This window comes from Pseudophryne corroboree, chromosome 6 (assembly GCF_028390025.1).
Source record: "Pseudophryne corroboree isolate aPseCor3 chromosome 6, aPseCor3.hap2, whole genome shotgun sequence".
NCBI lineage: Eukaryota > Metazoa > Chordata > Amphibia > Anura > Myobatrachidae > Pseudophryne > Pseudophryne corroboree.
The window spans coordinates 610635405-610653250 of NC_086449.1; the positions used below are offsets into that span (position 1 = coordinate 610635405).

Here is a 17846-nt window from a genome sequence, read left to right on the forward strand (position 1 = left end):
GATGTATTAGCAGAAGCTAATAACTTTCTGCCTATGCATCCCGTCATGACAAGGAAAGTTCTCCATCCACTGCTAGGTGACACTGGGAGAACTGGGAGATCACAGTGCTCTGTTTCAATCTACCATGATGTCAGCCCAATATTGAAGCCCCAAATAGACCAAAATTGTCCATCCTTAACTCAGTACTCTTAGTTCTCTTGCCTTATGTATCAGGCCCATCACCGGCCACTAGGTGAACTCGGTGCATGATTCCAGAAGTACCAATGTGAAAGTCATGTGTCCTTTTAAAAGTTTATAGCTCAGATTTCCAGGGGCAGAGAACATAATTTCCATTTCTGTTTTTTCAAAAGAAAGTAATGTCAACCAGATCTATTTGGTGGAAAACAGTTTAATTACTGTAGGTTTTCCACCTATTATTTTAAGAGCAGGGTGCCACTCTGGAGAAGTTGAAGTCAACCAACAGTCCTACACTCAGCATGTAGTCTGCAGTCTACTTAAGTTTGTAAGTTTTAACAGTAAATGGAGAACCTAAAGCCATGCCTCATCACTCTGTAGCTTCCAAGTCACCAGCACAGCCTGTTTCCCATCATCTCTCCTGCATTAGTTATATTAGTAAAACATTTTATGTTTATTTCCATCAATAATATGAACCATGCATTCTTTAACTGAGCATTTAAGATAAAAGGGAATTTATAATTCTGGCAAATTGTTTGGAATTGTGATTTAATAGCATCTGTTTTTGATATTTTGCAGTCTAAAAAAAAGTTGGCTTTTACTCCAGTGTATTTTATTTATATTGAAATAAAATGTACTCTGGAACGTGTTCTCAATTCCGTTATGTGCGTTATCAGGGTTTTTGTTTTTTTTTACAAAATCCACAATGGGTAAGCCACAACTCTCTTTTGGGAGTCTTGTGGGACTCGACATATGATCTAAACTAGGAGTGTTTCAGCAAAAGTGATGCTTGCACTGACCACAACAGTCATAGATGATGACCTGTGGGCATAGCCAGATTAAGGGAGGGATGCAGAGCATACTGTACTCCGGGCCCCCCTCTGTCAGGGCCCCCCCCCAACCAGAGCACACTGACATCACTAGCTTTCCCTCTTATGCAACAGCAGAACCAGACAGCCAGAATGTGAGGACAGTATGTAGTACTGGCAGAGACACAGGAGTATCAGATTTCATGAACTATCAACGAAGCTTCCCGACCAGAGGAGAGATAGGAGGGTGGAGAGAGCTGTAAGTGACACAGGGTGGGATCCCTGTGTCACTTACAGCTCTCTCCACACCTTGGTGTCTGAGTCCTGTGCAACTTGTTATATAATGAGGGTCTAGAGACACACACACACACACACACACACACACACACACACACACACAGAGTCCTCCTGAGTCTTGTCCCAGTGTGTAAGTAGTACAGAGGCTGCTATTTTTGCATGTGACAAGATAAATCATAGATTTTATTTTTCTAAGTGTATTTTAAGGTTAAGTTGTCTTTGTTCCACTACAAGAACATTTTTTAACATAGTTGTCTAGGTGGAGCTATAAACAGTACTCAGGCATTATTAAACTATTAGTTTAAATTTAATATACACCATTGGGCTAAATTTAATATACACAATCCATACATCCCAACATGACCCATTCCAGGAGGGACAAAATGCTATCTATCTGGACTTTCTTCTTAAGTTATGATTGCAATCACCTGTCTTGAAACACCTTTCTTGTCAATTAAATAGTTCAACACAGGTGACACCAATCCTATATTAAGAGGGAAGTCCATGTAAAGAAAATGTTGTCCCTCCTGGAATGGGTCATGTTGAGAGATATGCACAATCGTATATACAGCCCCCCCTCCCCCCTTACACCAGGGCCTCCCTGTCTAAAGTGCCCCAGGCACCCCCAAGGCTTAATCCGGCCCTGCCTGTGGGGGGCCATATAAAGCCCATAATTGAGAAATCCTGCAGAGAGAAAAACACATCAAACATATTACAGCAGTGCAATGTCATTATTACTGTATGCAGCCTTGATCCCATCTTAGAAACTGAAATAAAAATTATACCTGAAATTAAAAAAATAAAAATGTACAAATTGATATGTTTATGTTTGATGATGAAAAAGTTTTATGCCCACATATAATAAAAGTAAGCTTACTAAATACAGTTATTGATGAGTAACTAGTATTCAGACTGTTTCCAAAGCTCTTCTTTTTTAAAGAATAAGTATTTCTAAACAACATTTTATTAATATTCTCAAAAAACATATTCTGCAGTGTTGTACTTCCAGAGAATATTATATCATTGTTACATATAGTCACACACAATAGAGGCAGTTTAGACAGAATGCCAATGACTTATCAGAAGACCATTCACCATAAGGAAAGCCATTTCACTAGAAATAAATGGTCATAAACACATAAAGACACCTGGGGCTGTATTCATATTTAAGGTGTCAGGTGATACATTTTAGGCATCAGTGCAGTGATGCTGCAATTTTAACCACTGTGTCAATATGTCATTCTTTACAGTCTGAAGGCAGCCACAATACATATTTTTCAAACACAGGTACTTGTAAATAATTTATGTTAGGCATTTTAATTGTAAGAAGTAACAGCGTTTATATCAAGTCACCAAAGTATAATAAACACTATGCCACAGTAAGCACTAATAGAAATCTAGAAACAAAAACACGTTTCATTCACCTTGTCACAATATATGATCAATTTATTCTTTACAGAGAAAGTCAATCATTATTTCTATAATGGTTGTGTTGGTATATATATATATATATATATATATATATATATACACATACAGTATATATACAGTATTATACAGTATATATATATATATATATATATATATATATAGAGAGAGAGAGAGAGAGAGAGAGAGAGAGAGAGAGAGAGAGAGAGAGTATATATATATATTAGTGATGAGCACCGAAAATTTTTCGGGTTTTGTGTTTTGGTTTTGGGTTCGGTTCCGCGGCCGTGTTTTGGGTTCGAACGCGTTTTGGCAAAACCTCACCGAATTTTTTTTGTCGGATTCGGGTGTGTTTTGGATTCGGGTGTTTTTTTCAAAAAACCCTAAAAAACAGCTTAAATCATAGAATTTGGGGGTCATTTTGATCCCAAAGTATTATTAACCTCAATAACCATAATTTCCACTCATTTTCAGTCTATTCTGAACACCTCACACCTCACAATATTATTTTTAGTCCTAAAATTTGCACCGAGGTCTCTGGATGACTAAGCTCAGCGACCCAAGTGGCCGACACAAACACCTGGCCCATCTAGGAGTGGCACTGCAGTGTCACGCAGGATGGCCCTTCAAAAAACTACTCCCCAAACAGCACATGACGCAAAGAAGAAAAAAAGAGGCGCAATGAGGTAGCTGTGTGAGTAAGCTAAGCGACCCTAGTGGCCGACACAAACACCTGGCCCATCTAGGAGTGGCACTGCAGTGTCACGCAGGATGGCCCTTCCAAAAAACACCCCCCAAACAGCACTTGACGCAAAGAAAAAAAGAGGCGCAATGAGGTAGCTGTGTGACTAAGCTAAGCGACCCTAGTGGCCGACACAAACACCTGGCCCATCTAGGAGTGGCACTGCAGTGTCACGCAGGATGGCCCTTCAAAAAACTACTCCCCAAACAGCACATGACGCAAAGAAGAAAAAAAAGATGCGCAATGAGGTAGCTGTGTGACTAAGATAAGCGACCCTAGTGGCCGACACAAACACCTGGCCCATCTAGGAGTGGCACTGCAGTCTCACGCAGGATGGCCCTTCCAAAAAACACCCCCCAAACAGCACATGACGCAAAGAAAAAAAGAGGCGCAATGAGGTAGCTGTGTGACTAAGATAAGCGACCCAAGTGGCCGACACAAACACCTGGCCCATCTAGGAGTGGCACTGCAGTGTCACGCAGGATGGCCCTTCCAAAAACTACTCCCCAAACAGCACATGACGCAAAGAAAAATGAAAGAAAAAAGAGGTGCAAGATGGAATTGTCCTTGGGCCCTCCCACCCACCCTTATGTTGTATAAACAGGACATGCACACTTTAACCAACCCATCATTTCAGTGACAGGGTCTGCCACACGACTGTGACTGAAATGACGGGTTGGTTTGGACCCCCACCAAAAAAGAAGCAATTAATCTCTCCCTGCACAAACTGGCTCTACAGAGGCAAGATGTCCACCTCATCATCATCCTCCGATATATCACCGTGTACATCCCCCTCCTCACAGATTATCAATTCGTCCCCACTGGAATCCACCATCTCAGCTCCCTGTGTACTTTGTGGAGGCAATTGCTGCTGGTGAATGTCTCCACGGAGGAATTGATTATAATTAATTTTAATGAACATCATCTTCTCCACATTTTCTGGATGTAACCTCGTACGCCGATTGCTGACAAGGTGAGCGGCGGCACTAAACACTCTTTTGGAGTACACACTTGTGGGAGGGCAACTTAGGTAGAATAAAGCCAGTGTGTGCAAGGGCCTCCAAATTGCCTCTTTTTCCTGCCAGTATAAGTACGGACTGTCTGACGTGCCTACTTGGATGCGGTCACTCATATAATCCTCCACCATTCTTTCAATGGGGAGAGAATCATATGCAGTGACAGTAGACGACATGTCCGTAATCGTTGTCAGGTCCTTCAGTCCGGACCAGATGTCGGCATCAGCAGTCGCTCCAGACTGCCCTGCATCACCGCCAGCGGGTGAGCTCGGAATTCTGAGCCTTTTCCTCGCACCCCCAGTTGCGGGAGAATGTGAAGGAGGAAATGTTGACAGGTCGCGTTCCGCTTGACTTGACAATTTTCTCACCAGCAGTTCTTTGAACCCCAGCAGACTTGTGTCTGCCGGAAAGAGAGATCCAAGGTAGCTTTTCTATCTAGGATCGAGCACGGTGGCCAAAATGTAGTGCTCTGATTTCAACAGATTGACCACCCGTGAATCCTTGTTAAGCGAATTAAGGGCTCCATCCACAAGTCCCACATGCCTAGCGGAATCGCTCTGTGTTAGCTCCTCCTTCAATGTCTCCAGCTTCTTCTGCAAAAGCCTGATGAGGGGAATGACCTGACTCAGGCTGGCAGTGTCTGAACTGACTTCACGTGTGGCAAGTTCAAAAGGTTGCAGAACCTTGCACAACGTTGAAAGCATTCTCCACTGCGCTTGAGACAGGTGCATTCCACCTCCTATATCGTGCTCAGTTGTATAGGCTTGAATGGCTTTTTGCTGCTCCTCCAACCTCTGAAGCATATAGAGGGTTGAATTCCACCTCGTTACCACTTCTTGCTTCAGATGATGGCAGGGCAGGTTCAGGCATTTTTGGTGGTGCTCCAGTCTTCTGTACGTGGTGCCTGTACGCCGAAAGTGTCCCGCAATTCTTCTGGCCACCGACAGCATCTCTTGCACGCCCCTGTCGTTTTTTAAATAATTCTGCACAACCAAATTCAAGGAATGTGCAAAACATGGGATGTGCTGGAATTTGCCCAGATTTAATGCACACACAATATTGCTGGCGTTGTCCGATGCCACAAATCCACAGGAGAGTCCAATTGGGGTAAGCCATTCCGCGATGATCTTCCTCAGTTGCCATAAGAGGTTGTCAGCTGTGTGCGTATTCTGGAAAGCGGTGATACAAAGCGTAGCCAGCCTAGGAAAGAGTTGGCATTTGCAAAATGCTGCTACTGGTGCCGCCGCTGCTGTTCTTGCGGCGGGAGTCCATACATCTACCCAGTGGGCTGTCACAGTCATATAGTCCTGAGCCTGCCCTGCTCCACTTGTCCACATGTCCGTGGTTAAGTGGACATTGGGTACAACTGCATTTTTTAGGACACTGGTGAGTCTTTTTCTGAGGTCTGTGTACATTTTCGGTATCGCCTGCCTAGAGAAATGGAACCTAGATGGTATTTGGTACCGGGGACACAGTACCTCCAACAAGTCTCTAGTTGGCTCTGCAGTAATGATGGATACCGGAACCACGTTTCTCACCGCCCAGGATGCCAAGGCCTCAGTTATCCGCTTTGCAGCAGGATGACTGCTGTGATATTTCATCTTCCTCGCAAAGGACTGTTGGACAGTCAATTGCTTGGTGGAAGTAGTAAAAGTGGTCTTACGACTTCCCCTCTGGGATGACCATCGACTCCCAGCAGCAACAACAGCAGCGCCAGCAGCAGTAGGCGTTACACGCAAGGATGCATCGGAGGAATCCCAGGCAGGAGAGGACTCGTCAGAATTGCCAGTGACATGGCCTGCAGGACTATTGGCATTCCTGGGGAAGGAGGAAATTGACACTGAGGGAGTTGGTGGGGTGGTTTGCGTGAGCTTGGTTACAAGAGGAAGGGATTTACTGGTCAGTGGACTGCTTCCGCTGTCGCCCAAAGTTTTTGAACTTGTCACTGACTTATTATGAATGCGCTGCAGGTGACGTATAAGGGAGGATGTTTCGAGGTGGTTAACGTCCTTACCCCTACTTGTTACAGCTTGACAAAGGCAACACACAGCTTGACAAATGTTGTCCGCATTTCTGTTGAAATACTTCCACACCGAAGAGCAGTTTTTTTTGGTATTTTCACCAGGCATGTCAATGGCCATATTCCTCCCACGGACAACAGGTGTCTCCCCGGGTGCCTGACTTAAACAAACCACCTCACCATCAGAATCCTCCTGGTCAATTTCCTCCCCAGCGCCAGCAACACCCATATCCTCCTCATCCTGGTGTACTTCAACACTGACATCTTCAATCTGACTATCAGGAACTGGACTGCGGGTGCTCCTTCCAGCACTTGCAGGGGGCGTGCAAATGGTGGAAGGCGCATGCTCTTCACGTCCAGTGTTGGGAAGGTCAGGCATCGCAAACGACACAATTGGACTCTCCTTGTGGATTTGTGATTTCGAAGAACGCACAGTTCTTTGCTGTGCTTTTGCATGCTTGAGTCTTTTCATTTTTCTAGCGAGAGGCTGAGTGCTTCCATCCTCATGTGAAGCTGAACCACTAGCCATGAACATAGGCCAGGGCCTCAGCCGTTCCTTGCCACTCCGTGTGGTAAATGGCAAATTGGCAAGTTTACGCTTCTCCTCCGACAATTTTATTTTAGATTTTTGAGTCCTTTTTTTACTGATATTTGGTGTTTTGGATTTTACATGCTCTGTACTATGACATTGGGCATCGGCCTTGGCAGATGACGTTGATGGCATTTCATCGTCTCGGCCATGACTAGTGGCAGCAGCTTCAGCACGAGGTGGAAGTCGATCTTGATCTTTCCCTATTTTTGGAACCTCAACATTTTTGTTCTCCATATTTTAATAGGCACAACTAAAAGGCACCTCAGGTAAACAATGGAGATGGATGGATACTAGTATACTTATGGATGACGAGCGACTGCCGACACAGAGGTAGCTACAGCCGTGGACTACCGTACTGCGTCTGCTGCTAGTATAGACTGGATGATAATGATATAAAAAATATATATATATCACTACTGCAGGACAGGTATATATTATATAATGACGGACCTGCTGGACACTGTCAGCACTGCAGACTCCTAAAGTAAACTACTAGTATGAAGAAGATAGAAAAAAAAAAAAAACACCACAGGTAGGTATACAATTATGGATGGACGAGCGACTGCCGACACAGAGGTAGCTACAGCCGTGGACTACCGTACTGCGTCTGCTGCTAGTATAGACTGGATGATAATGATATAAAAAATATATATATATCACTACTGCAGGACAGGTATATATTATATAATGACGGACCTGCTGGACACTGTCAGCACTGCAGACTCCTAAAGTAAACTACTAGTATGAAGAAGATAGAAAAAAAAAAAAACACCACAGGTAGGTATACAATTATGGATGGACGAGCGACTGCCGACACAGAGGTAGCTACAGCCGTGGACTACCGTACTGCGTCTGCTGCTATATAGACTGGATGATAATGATATAAAAAATATATATATATTACTACTGCAGGACAGGTATATATTATATAATGACGGGCCTGCTGGACACTGTCAGCACTGCAGACTCCTTAAGTAAACTACTAGTATGAAGAAGATAGAAAAAAAAAAAACACCACAGGTAGGTATACAATTATGGATGGACGAGCGACTGCCGACACAGAGGTAGCTACAGCCGTGGACTACCGTACTGCGTTTGCTGCTAGTATAGACTGGATGATAATGATATAAAAAATATATATATATCACTACTGCAGGACAGGTATATATTATATAATGACGGACCTGCTGGACACTGTCAGCAGAATGCGTTTATAGAATAAAAACACCACACGACGAGTGTTTAACTTTTTCAGGCAGACAATCACAATATACTGGTGGTCAGTGGTCACTGGTCAGTCACACTGGCAGTGGCACTCTGGCAGCAAAAGTGTGCACTGTTAAATATGTACTCCTGCTATAACTGCTCCCCAGTCTCCCCCACAATTAAGCTGTGTGAGCAGTGAGCACTCAGCACAGTCAGATATACATAGATGATGCAGCACACTGAGGCTGAGCACAGATATGGTATGTGACTGTGTATCGTTTTTTTTCAGGCAGAGAACGGATTATATTAAGTAATAAAAATAAATAAAACTGCACTGGTGGTCAGTCACTAGTATAACTATCAGCAAAACTCTGCACTCTCTGAGTAATCCTCCTAATGCTCCTGTAAATCAAGTGTCTCACTCTCTATCTATTCTAAACGGAGAGGACGCCAGCCACGTCCTCTCCCTATCAATCTCAATGCACGTGTGAAAATGGCGGCGACGCGCGGCTCCTTATATAGAATCCAAGTCTCGCGATAGAATCCGAGCCTCGCGAGAATCCGACAGCGGGATGATGACGTTCGGGCGCGCTCGGGTTAACCGAGCAAGGCGGGAGGATCCGAGTCGCTCGGACCCGTGTAAAAAAAGGTGAAGTTCGGGCGGGTTCGGATTCCGAGGAACCGAACCCGCTCATCACTAATATATATATATATATATATATATATATATATACTTCAAGAATTCAGTAGCATTATGTTCTGTTTTTATCGTTTAGTTACACTTAAGGCCCATACACACTAGCTGATTTTGAGCTCAAAGTGGCTCACTTTTGGTGTTTTGAGCTACTCTGAGCTCAACCTCGGCCAGTGTGTATGGCCAGGCGATGAGCAGTGAGCGCTTATGCACATTCCTGCATCACTGCTGGCCCCCGCCATCCGTCAGGCTGTTTTACCAGCTGAGTGAACCACTTTCCACAGCCTCATACTGTGGAAAGTGGTTCACCCCTCCGCCCTGCGAACATCGCTGGGCGCAGTGAAAATCGCTCAGTGTGTATGCACTGAGCAATTTTCCTGCCAGGGATGTTCATATCATCGCCCAGCATACACACTGGGCAAAAACACCCAGTATGTATGGACCTTTAGCAGGGGCGGATTGGGAACAAAAAGCAGCCCTGGAAAAATTTGTACTAGTGGCCCCACATGGGCAGCACCAGAGGTGTAAGGTCTAGCCATGGGCCATGGCAGCAGCACCCTCCCCCCAAACTTTCCAGATAGTGGGCATGTCCAGCATCAAGGGGGAAGTTAAAAAGAAATAAAATTAAATATTATGAGCACATTATATGATACACCTTCAGAATTTAGGAAACTATATCATTCTTTAGAAAGATATATTTTCTTGCTTATTACACCAACCGTATCCCAATCACTATTCACTCAATCTTATATGTCAGCCAAGCAGGCAGACAGAGCATACACTAGATCATCTGCAATCACAGGCTAAGTGGCAAAGTCATTTTCATATATGCAAATTATTTTGCATCTTATTGATTATGTCTATAAAAAGGACCACATGTCCTCAAACAAAACAGGCCCCGTGGGTGCGCCGGCCCACCGGGAATCTTCCCCGTAAACCCTATAGCCAATCCACCTCTGACCTTAAGTCTTTCACCTTGCAGTATATAACATTTGAGAGCTTAAACAAAAACTGTTGCTTTGAAGAATTTGGACAAGTGAGTTGACAAAATAGTTCTAGCTGTAAATCCCTCAGTTGATATAAATCTTACAGCAGTATAACATAGTGTAAAAGGTAACTTCCTATTTTACCTGTGTCTGATCAAGATCAAACACGGATGATATCAATCGGACGTGGTTGTATTTTTTTTTTTTTTAAATATGGGAATTAATTCTGACCCCGTGTTTGACGGGATCGTGTCTTTCAATGGTGTATAAAGTAGTGTTTGTCTGCCAGGTTTTCCAGCAGCCAAACACTCCCATACATGAAACCTGCATGGGTCAGTGAGATCAGTGCAGTGCTTCTCTAAAAAGTGAAAAGAAAGAGTTAAAAGTAGACAAAATAATGTGTCTCCCTCCCCAAGCATAACCAGCCCCAAGCTCTTTGAGCCGATCCTGGTTCTAAACAATAAAGTGACAGAAATGCGTAGGATTTCTCTGTATTTAACGAACCAGGACTGGGATCTTGGACCAGCCCTGGTTCCAAAAATATGGGGGAAAAAGACTTAGGCATCCCCTGTATTTTTTAAACCAGCCCGGGCTCGATTAGCCAAGGAGGTTATGCCACAGCCAGGGGTACATTCATATTGGTCCCTGCAGCTGTAGCATTACCCTCCCAAATAGTTAGCCCTGACTGGGACACCCTGGGAAAGTGCCCCCCCCCCCCCCCCCCCCAAATAAAAAAAAATGGGTCCTCACCTCCTGGGTACCCAAGTCCAGGGCTGAAGCCCGGGGCCATGTTTGGCACCCCTGGGCAGTGGGTGCTGAGTTCAAAGCATGTAAAAATAAGATTTTATATTGTCTTTTACAGGTGGAACTACAGGTCCCAGCAAGCCTCCCCTGCATACTGGTACTTGGAAAACCACAAGTACCAGCATGTGGGGCATTAAAGTACCTGCTGGTTCTTGTAGTCCCATCTGTAAAATAAATATTACAATAAACACAGTACACACACCGTAGTAAGTACAACTTTAATAAAGCATACATACATGCACACTCACACTCACACATACTCAGTCACACATACTTACCTATACCCCCTGTTGCCCTTCACATTCTTTTCTCCAGTAGAAATCCATGTAAAAAAAAAAACATAATGTATCGATACTCACCTATTCCAGTGTAGATTGATCCTCTTCTTTTCAGTTGGCATCCCAGGGGGTAAAAACAAACAAACCAAGTACCTGAACCCAAGTGAGTTTAGGGATTCTATGTGTACACACAAAGATTCCTTTTCCTGAATGGCGGCCTCCACATGACTTCTTTCACTACCAGCCAATCAGGGAGTGCCACGTAGTGCCACTACTTATTGGCTATGTGCTGCAGTGCTGTCAATCATCAGTTCCCATAGACTTCTATGGGTCTTTTTCCCCATAAAAGGCTATAGTGGGAACCGCAGCTATGTGGTTAACAGCAAGGTCAATTGAGGTCCACCACGAGATTGACCTCAATTGACCTTGCTGTTAACCACATAGCAGTGGTTATTGGGGGGTCCCCAATCCCCCAGCAATCCCTGGACAAGGCTGACAAGTTGGGGGGGGAGTAATGCCACGGACACAGGGACCAATTTAAATGTGCCCCCTGGCTGTGCCATTACCTCCTTTGTTCCTTGGGGGAACTCATTTTTTGCCTGTATATTTGAAACTAGGAACGGTCTAAGATCCCAGTGTCTCTAAACAAGCTGCTGATAGGGACATCTATTTATAAAAAATGCATTTTGAGAGTGTGTTTGCAGTGTTGTGTATGGAAAGTACATCTAAGTTGTTGTGTATTAGATCATCTGTCCATAGCTTTCTGTGTTTTGTACTTTTATTTGAACAAACACTCCCATGTTTGTTCTTTAGTAAATTCCAGTGTTTTAAAAAATGCCCTAACACTCCTGTGTTTGCCAACTCGGCCAATCATTAAACTTAATAAATTTACCCCTAACAGTCTGTTCTTCTTCTAAAAAATGTACATAAAAAATAAGCATCACTTAACACAACAGTATTTTACTTTTTGAAACATAGAAAAATGGTTAAAAATATAAAATTCCAATTATGCACCTGCCCCACTATACATTTACTCAAACTCCATAGTAATATACAGGACTGTATAAGGTATGTATTAGTATCATCCAGATCTTCACCAAGGCCCACAACATTCGGTTCCTGAGTAAGTGACTTTACTAGGATCCTGAGGATAAAGCCATGTGCATTAGGCTTTGGGCCTCTACTGCATTTACTTCACCAACAATAATTACAGGTACAAGATTCACTCAGGTCTTTACAACAGAAAAAAAAAACCTGGAACAGAGTATGAAACACTTGGAAAGCACATTTCTGAGTACACATTTCTATCAATCTCACCACAATAAAGTAAGAGACTAACCTAAGTCCCCATCATATTAGTGCTATACTGAGGGCTATAAATATTATTATTTGTATTTTTAAACACAATCATATTCCAATGCTGACCGTGGTATAACACTGATGCAGAGTTAAATATACCCCTGTTAGAGGAGCACAACTGTATGTTAATAGGGGTTTACAGAGTCATATGCACTACAGTGCAATGTCTGCTTGAGACTGAAGAGCAGTAACTGACATGTACAGTAATGGTGGGTTCACAAGTATTTTCAATGAAGATGTGTAAAGTCAACTGTGGCCTATGCATAATTGGTGTACTGTAAATACATGTTCTAAGCATTTTGTTCGCACCAAACGAAAGCTGGTGATAGCATACCCTAGTGATGATGATGTTGAGTAGCAAACCAAGTGAATGGATGGGGGGGGGGCTACGCTTCAATGATGGGTTCAACTCTGCACAAGGGGAAAGATGTGTATTTATTTCCGTGTACACATTGTCAGCTTGCATTTGCACATTAGTGATTCATTTAATATACAATGCAATTATTTTCTGTTAATGACCAGCAGTCATTATCTTTTCAGAGAAGTAAAACATATTGTTGCCCGGTTGTATAAATTTAGATGCACAATATGTTTTCCATGGATGAACCTGCAAATCAACAGTGTCTTAAGAAACTGTATTTACTTTCTAGCATGTTCTGTCAGCCAATGGAAGGTGTAGTTGAGCAAAATCTGGAGTTACACGATTTTACAACACTAAACTATTTTAGCTTGTATTTACTTATGTCAAGTACACCATGAGCAGAGAGATAGACAATAAATATCTTTATTGGATTATAAATGGAAACATTTGTATCTAACTTCATAATTTCTGGAAAAAACAACTACTGTAGTTCCAGCTCTTAAATAAATTATGGTGATGGTTTAACTTCAATAAAGAGATATTGAGATACATGAGACTAGCAATATTTGGTTTTGAAATTAATTGACAGTATTGATAAACAGGATTATGACCCCCTACTCATAACTAGACAGTGGTGTTCATTTTGTCAATGAAAAATTTGACTAAAAGTATTTGTAGACTACAGTTTGTTTTATGACTAAAATTAGATTAAAATTAGACTAAAATGAAAACTGAGATCCACTGGCTAAATCTCAACTAAAACAAAGCAAAAAACAAAACAAAAACAACAGTAATGGTGTGTACACACGGAGAGATATTTTCTTACAATTTTGACTACGGTATATAGTCAAAATTGTAAGAAAAGTTAGGGCATATCGCAAAGTGAAAGTCACCTTGCGATCCCGATGCAATGCCGATGCGTGGTCCCGCACAGTTGGCATCGCAAGCTTAGATAGACTGTGCAGGCAAGTCAATTTTGACTATGTCGTAGAAAAGATAGTCAAAATTGATACTTAGCTAAAATCACACATAGTCAGTATCACAATCACAGTCATTAAATGCTTGCGATACCGACCTAGTCCCTATCGCACAGTGAGAATCGGGGTTAGCCCCAATCTCACCATGTGTATGGACCTTAACGAAGAATGAAACTAAATTTGAAATCCTTGTCCAAATTAACACTGGAAGTAGGGTTATACATTTTTAAAGTATAATTACGTATTCTAGATATTTGCAGAAAATAAATATGACCTGCTGTGAAGGAAATAGGATTGTGTATTGCACTTGATTGTTCTAACAAACTTAAGGCATTATTTTGTATATGATATATGAGGAGGCAGTTACATGACTGGCAGTCAGGAGACTGCTGGTCACAATACCGATGCCAGAATCATGACCCCTTACATCCCGACAGTAGGCAAGCCGACTAACAGGAACTATTCCCACTCGTAGGTGTCCACGACACCCATAGAGTGGGAATATAACCTGGGATGAGCGCAGCTCGCCACCATGCCCACAGCGTGGCAAGCACAGTGAGCACACAAGGGGCTTCGCTCCACTCGCCCTTCCCCGAAGGCCATAAGCAATCCGGGATTCTGGCTTCGGTATGGTGACCGAACCCAATATGGGAGTACTGCAGTAAGTCAGGCTCAGTATGTAACACTCTCAGCAGACTCAGCCTAGATTACTAAATATATAGTTAAACGAACAGTATGCACACTTCTCAAGGAATTTTTAAAGAAATGTTCTTTAGCAAAATCCACTAAAATATCATTAAACTATGAACGTTATGACTAAAACATTGACTAAAATTAGACTAAAATGAAAACTGAGACCCACTGATTAAATATTGGCTAAAATGAAGCAAAATACTAAAATATGACTTTAAACCAACTACAATTCTAAGCAAGCAATTAGTACTAACGTTAAATTGAAAATCCTTGTCAAAATTAACATTGCTAGACAGATGGTAATAATGATGCAACTAACAGTGTGTATTTCGTCAGTGCTTTGTAAACTAACCCTCAGGAGGTTCTAAATAAGTAACGAGTTACGGATGTCCTAGCAGTTGAGTTGGCTGTCAATCATTAGGATTCAATGCTGTTTTAGCATGAGCAAACTTAAACGACATCTGTCCCCATGAATAAAGATTTTCTGATGCAATAGTACACCAGAAATTACCTGTAGCAGCATAGGAAGTAACTAATATTAACTATGGAATTTAAGGTAAAATAGATGTCTTTTACATTCCTGTACTAAATGAAGATTTCTATATATTTACTGGAACTGTAGGTGCTGATAAAATGATATAACACATTTTTCATTTTTTTTTTATTTAGCAACAAAATATACAGAGATGCAGCTTATGCATTATGAGCAAATGAGCCTGTCGACCTGGCACATTGGGGGTCATTCCGAGTTGATCACTCGCTAGCAGTTTTTAGCAGCCATGCAAACGCTATACCGCCGCCTACTGGGAGTGTATTATAGCTTAGCAGAAGTGCAAACGAATGGATGACAGAGTGCCTGCAATAAATTTTTGTGCAGTTTCAGAGCAGCTCAAAACCTACTCAGCGCTTGCGATCACTTCAGACCATTCAGTTCCGGATTTGACGTCACAAACCCGCCCTGCATTCACCCAGCCACGCCTGCGTTTTCCCTGGCACGCCTGCGTTTTTTCGAACACTCCCTGAAAACGGTCAGTTGACACCCAGAAATGCCCACTTCATGTCAATCACTCTGCGGCAGCCAGTGCGACTGAAATGATTCGCTAAACCCTGTGTGAAAATACATCGTTTGTTGTACCCATACATCATGCGTGCGCATTGCGCCAAATATGCATGCGCAGAACTGTCATTTTTTAGCCTGATCGCTGCGCTGCGAACAAATGCAGCTAGCGATCAACTCGGAATGTCCCCCATAAATAGTTGCAAATCCATATCCTATGTTAGGAACTGCCCTTGTTTTAGTGCTCCCATTTCATTTGTAGGATTGCAGGGCATGATAGAAATGCACATGATGGAAAGTAGAAATACTTAATTTCATCTTTCAGCTTACAACTCTGTCAATGCCACCCTCTTCAATAAATCCAGGTTTTACATTTTACTCATGAAATACTAGTTATATAAATCTCATTAATGTCCTAATGAATCATGGAAGTAATGGTACATCAAGATGACCACAGACACATATAAAGATTATTTTCTGGGCCATAACAAGGGCAGTGCAGCCGGTGCCACCGCACAAAGTGCAGGTTCTTCTGGGGGCAGAACTGGCCGCAGTGAGCTCTATTTAAGGGGCACTACTATGTGGTGTAATGTGAATAAGGGGCATTACTGTATTATACTCCTGTTATATAAATCACTTGTGAGGCCACACCTTGAATACTGTGTACAATTCTGGGCACCTTACTACAAAAAGGATATCCTGGAGCTAGAAAAGGTTCAAAGGTGGGCGACCAAACTAATTAAGGGTATGGAGACGCTGGAATACGAGGAAAGGCTTGCAAGACTAGGCATGTTTACACTGGAAAAGAGGAGATTAAGAGGGGACATGATCAACATTTACAAATATATAAGGGGACAATATACAGATCTTGCACAGGACCTGTTTTTTGTTAGATCAACAGTGAACTCGTGAACACTTGCTCAGGTTAGAGGAGAGGAGATTCCGTACAATACGGCATAAAGGCTTTTTTACGGTAAGGACGATACGTGTTTGGAATTCCCTGCCTGAGGGAGTTGTAATGGCCAACTCAGTCAACACCTTTGAGAATGGGTTAGATAAATTCCTAATGGATAAGGATATCCAGGGTTACGGGGCATAGTCACGCACTATGGTTATTATAAAAAAAGAGGGGTAAAACGTAACGGCAGTCATCAACTTCAGTCAAAATTTTATACAAAATAATCGTGCATAGGAGACCACAAATAGGTTGAACTCGATAGACAATTGTCTTTTTTCAACCTTAATTATGTTACTGTGTGGTGTAATGTGAATAAGAGGCACTACTGTATTGTGCAATGTCAATTAGTATTATTGTGTGGTACCAAAATGTCTTGCTACAGCTCTGATTTTATTATCTGTATATTTGTATATATTCATTATTTGGTTGTGGATGCGCCTATCAATATGTTTTTCTACATACATTTGAGTACACCAAAAGACATTCCATTGACTTCCAGGTACTAACATATAACTCTAAAAGATAGAAATGGTAATTTAATATACTAATAACTAATATTCATGTAGAGATTAGTAAAGTTGACGTAAAATTCATGTAACTGAGTTTAACATCTTAACAGTGTTGCATAATCCCATTCCATACTATGGGCTTTATTCAGGTATTCAAGTAAGCATTTGGGCAAAACCATGTTGCACTGCAGGTGGGGCAGATGTAACATGTGCAGAGAGATTTAGATATGGGTGGGGTGTGTTCAAACTGAAAACTAAATTGCAGTGTGGAAATTAAGCAGCCAGTATTTACACTGTACAGAACCAATATAACCCACCCAAATCTAAATCTCTCTGCACATGTTACATCTGCCCCACCTGCAGTGCAACATGGTTCTGCCCAATTGATAACTTTTTTTATTTGCTAACAAACCTGGAAAAAAACTGTATTTGAAAAATCTAATTTTTTTTTATTTATAGGGGTCAATAACCCACAAGGTTAAAACGCTGGCAACAGTACCTCCTCTCACCTCCCTTGCGGCCTGCTCTTGTCTCAGATTTTCTGATTATTGAATGCAGCCCAAAGATGCTGCAAACTGAACAAGTCCCATGGTACTATAATTTCTGCATACAGTTGCACATACCCACGAGGGCAAGATAATTTAATTGTCCCCATAATGCCCACTGGAGGAGAAAAAGGAGTTTACTGCAGATGTTGCTGATATTTTAAATAAATGTAATCTTTTCTATGCTTGTCTGTTAGTTATTATTCCTGTTATTAATCCTTTTTGTAAAATGGTTTTGTCCTCTAAAGAGTCTACATTGGCCAAGAGCCATGGTGTGGGTGTGACTTCATAAAGTAAGTAGCAGCAAATTTTCCACTGTATAATCTTATGTGTTCTCTATT

At 42.0% G+C, this 17846-nt stretch overlaps 1 long non-coding RNA gene across 1 annotated transcript in view; it reads left to right on the forward strand.

Annotated features, from left to right (window-relative positions):
* Positions 1-17846, forward strand: part of LOC134935505 (uncharacterized) — a 222137-nt gene that overhangs the window by 188427 nt on the left and 15864 nt on the right. The window contains exon 2 of the long non-coding RNA XR_010180200.1: positions 17754-17798. This is a non-coding gene — a long non-coding RNA (uncharacterized LOC134935505). The remainder of the gene's footprint in view (positions 1-17753; positions 17799-17846) is intronic.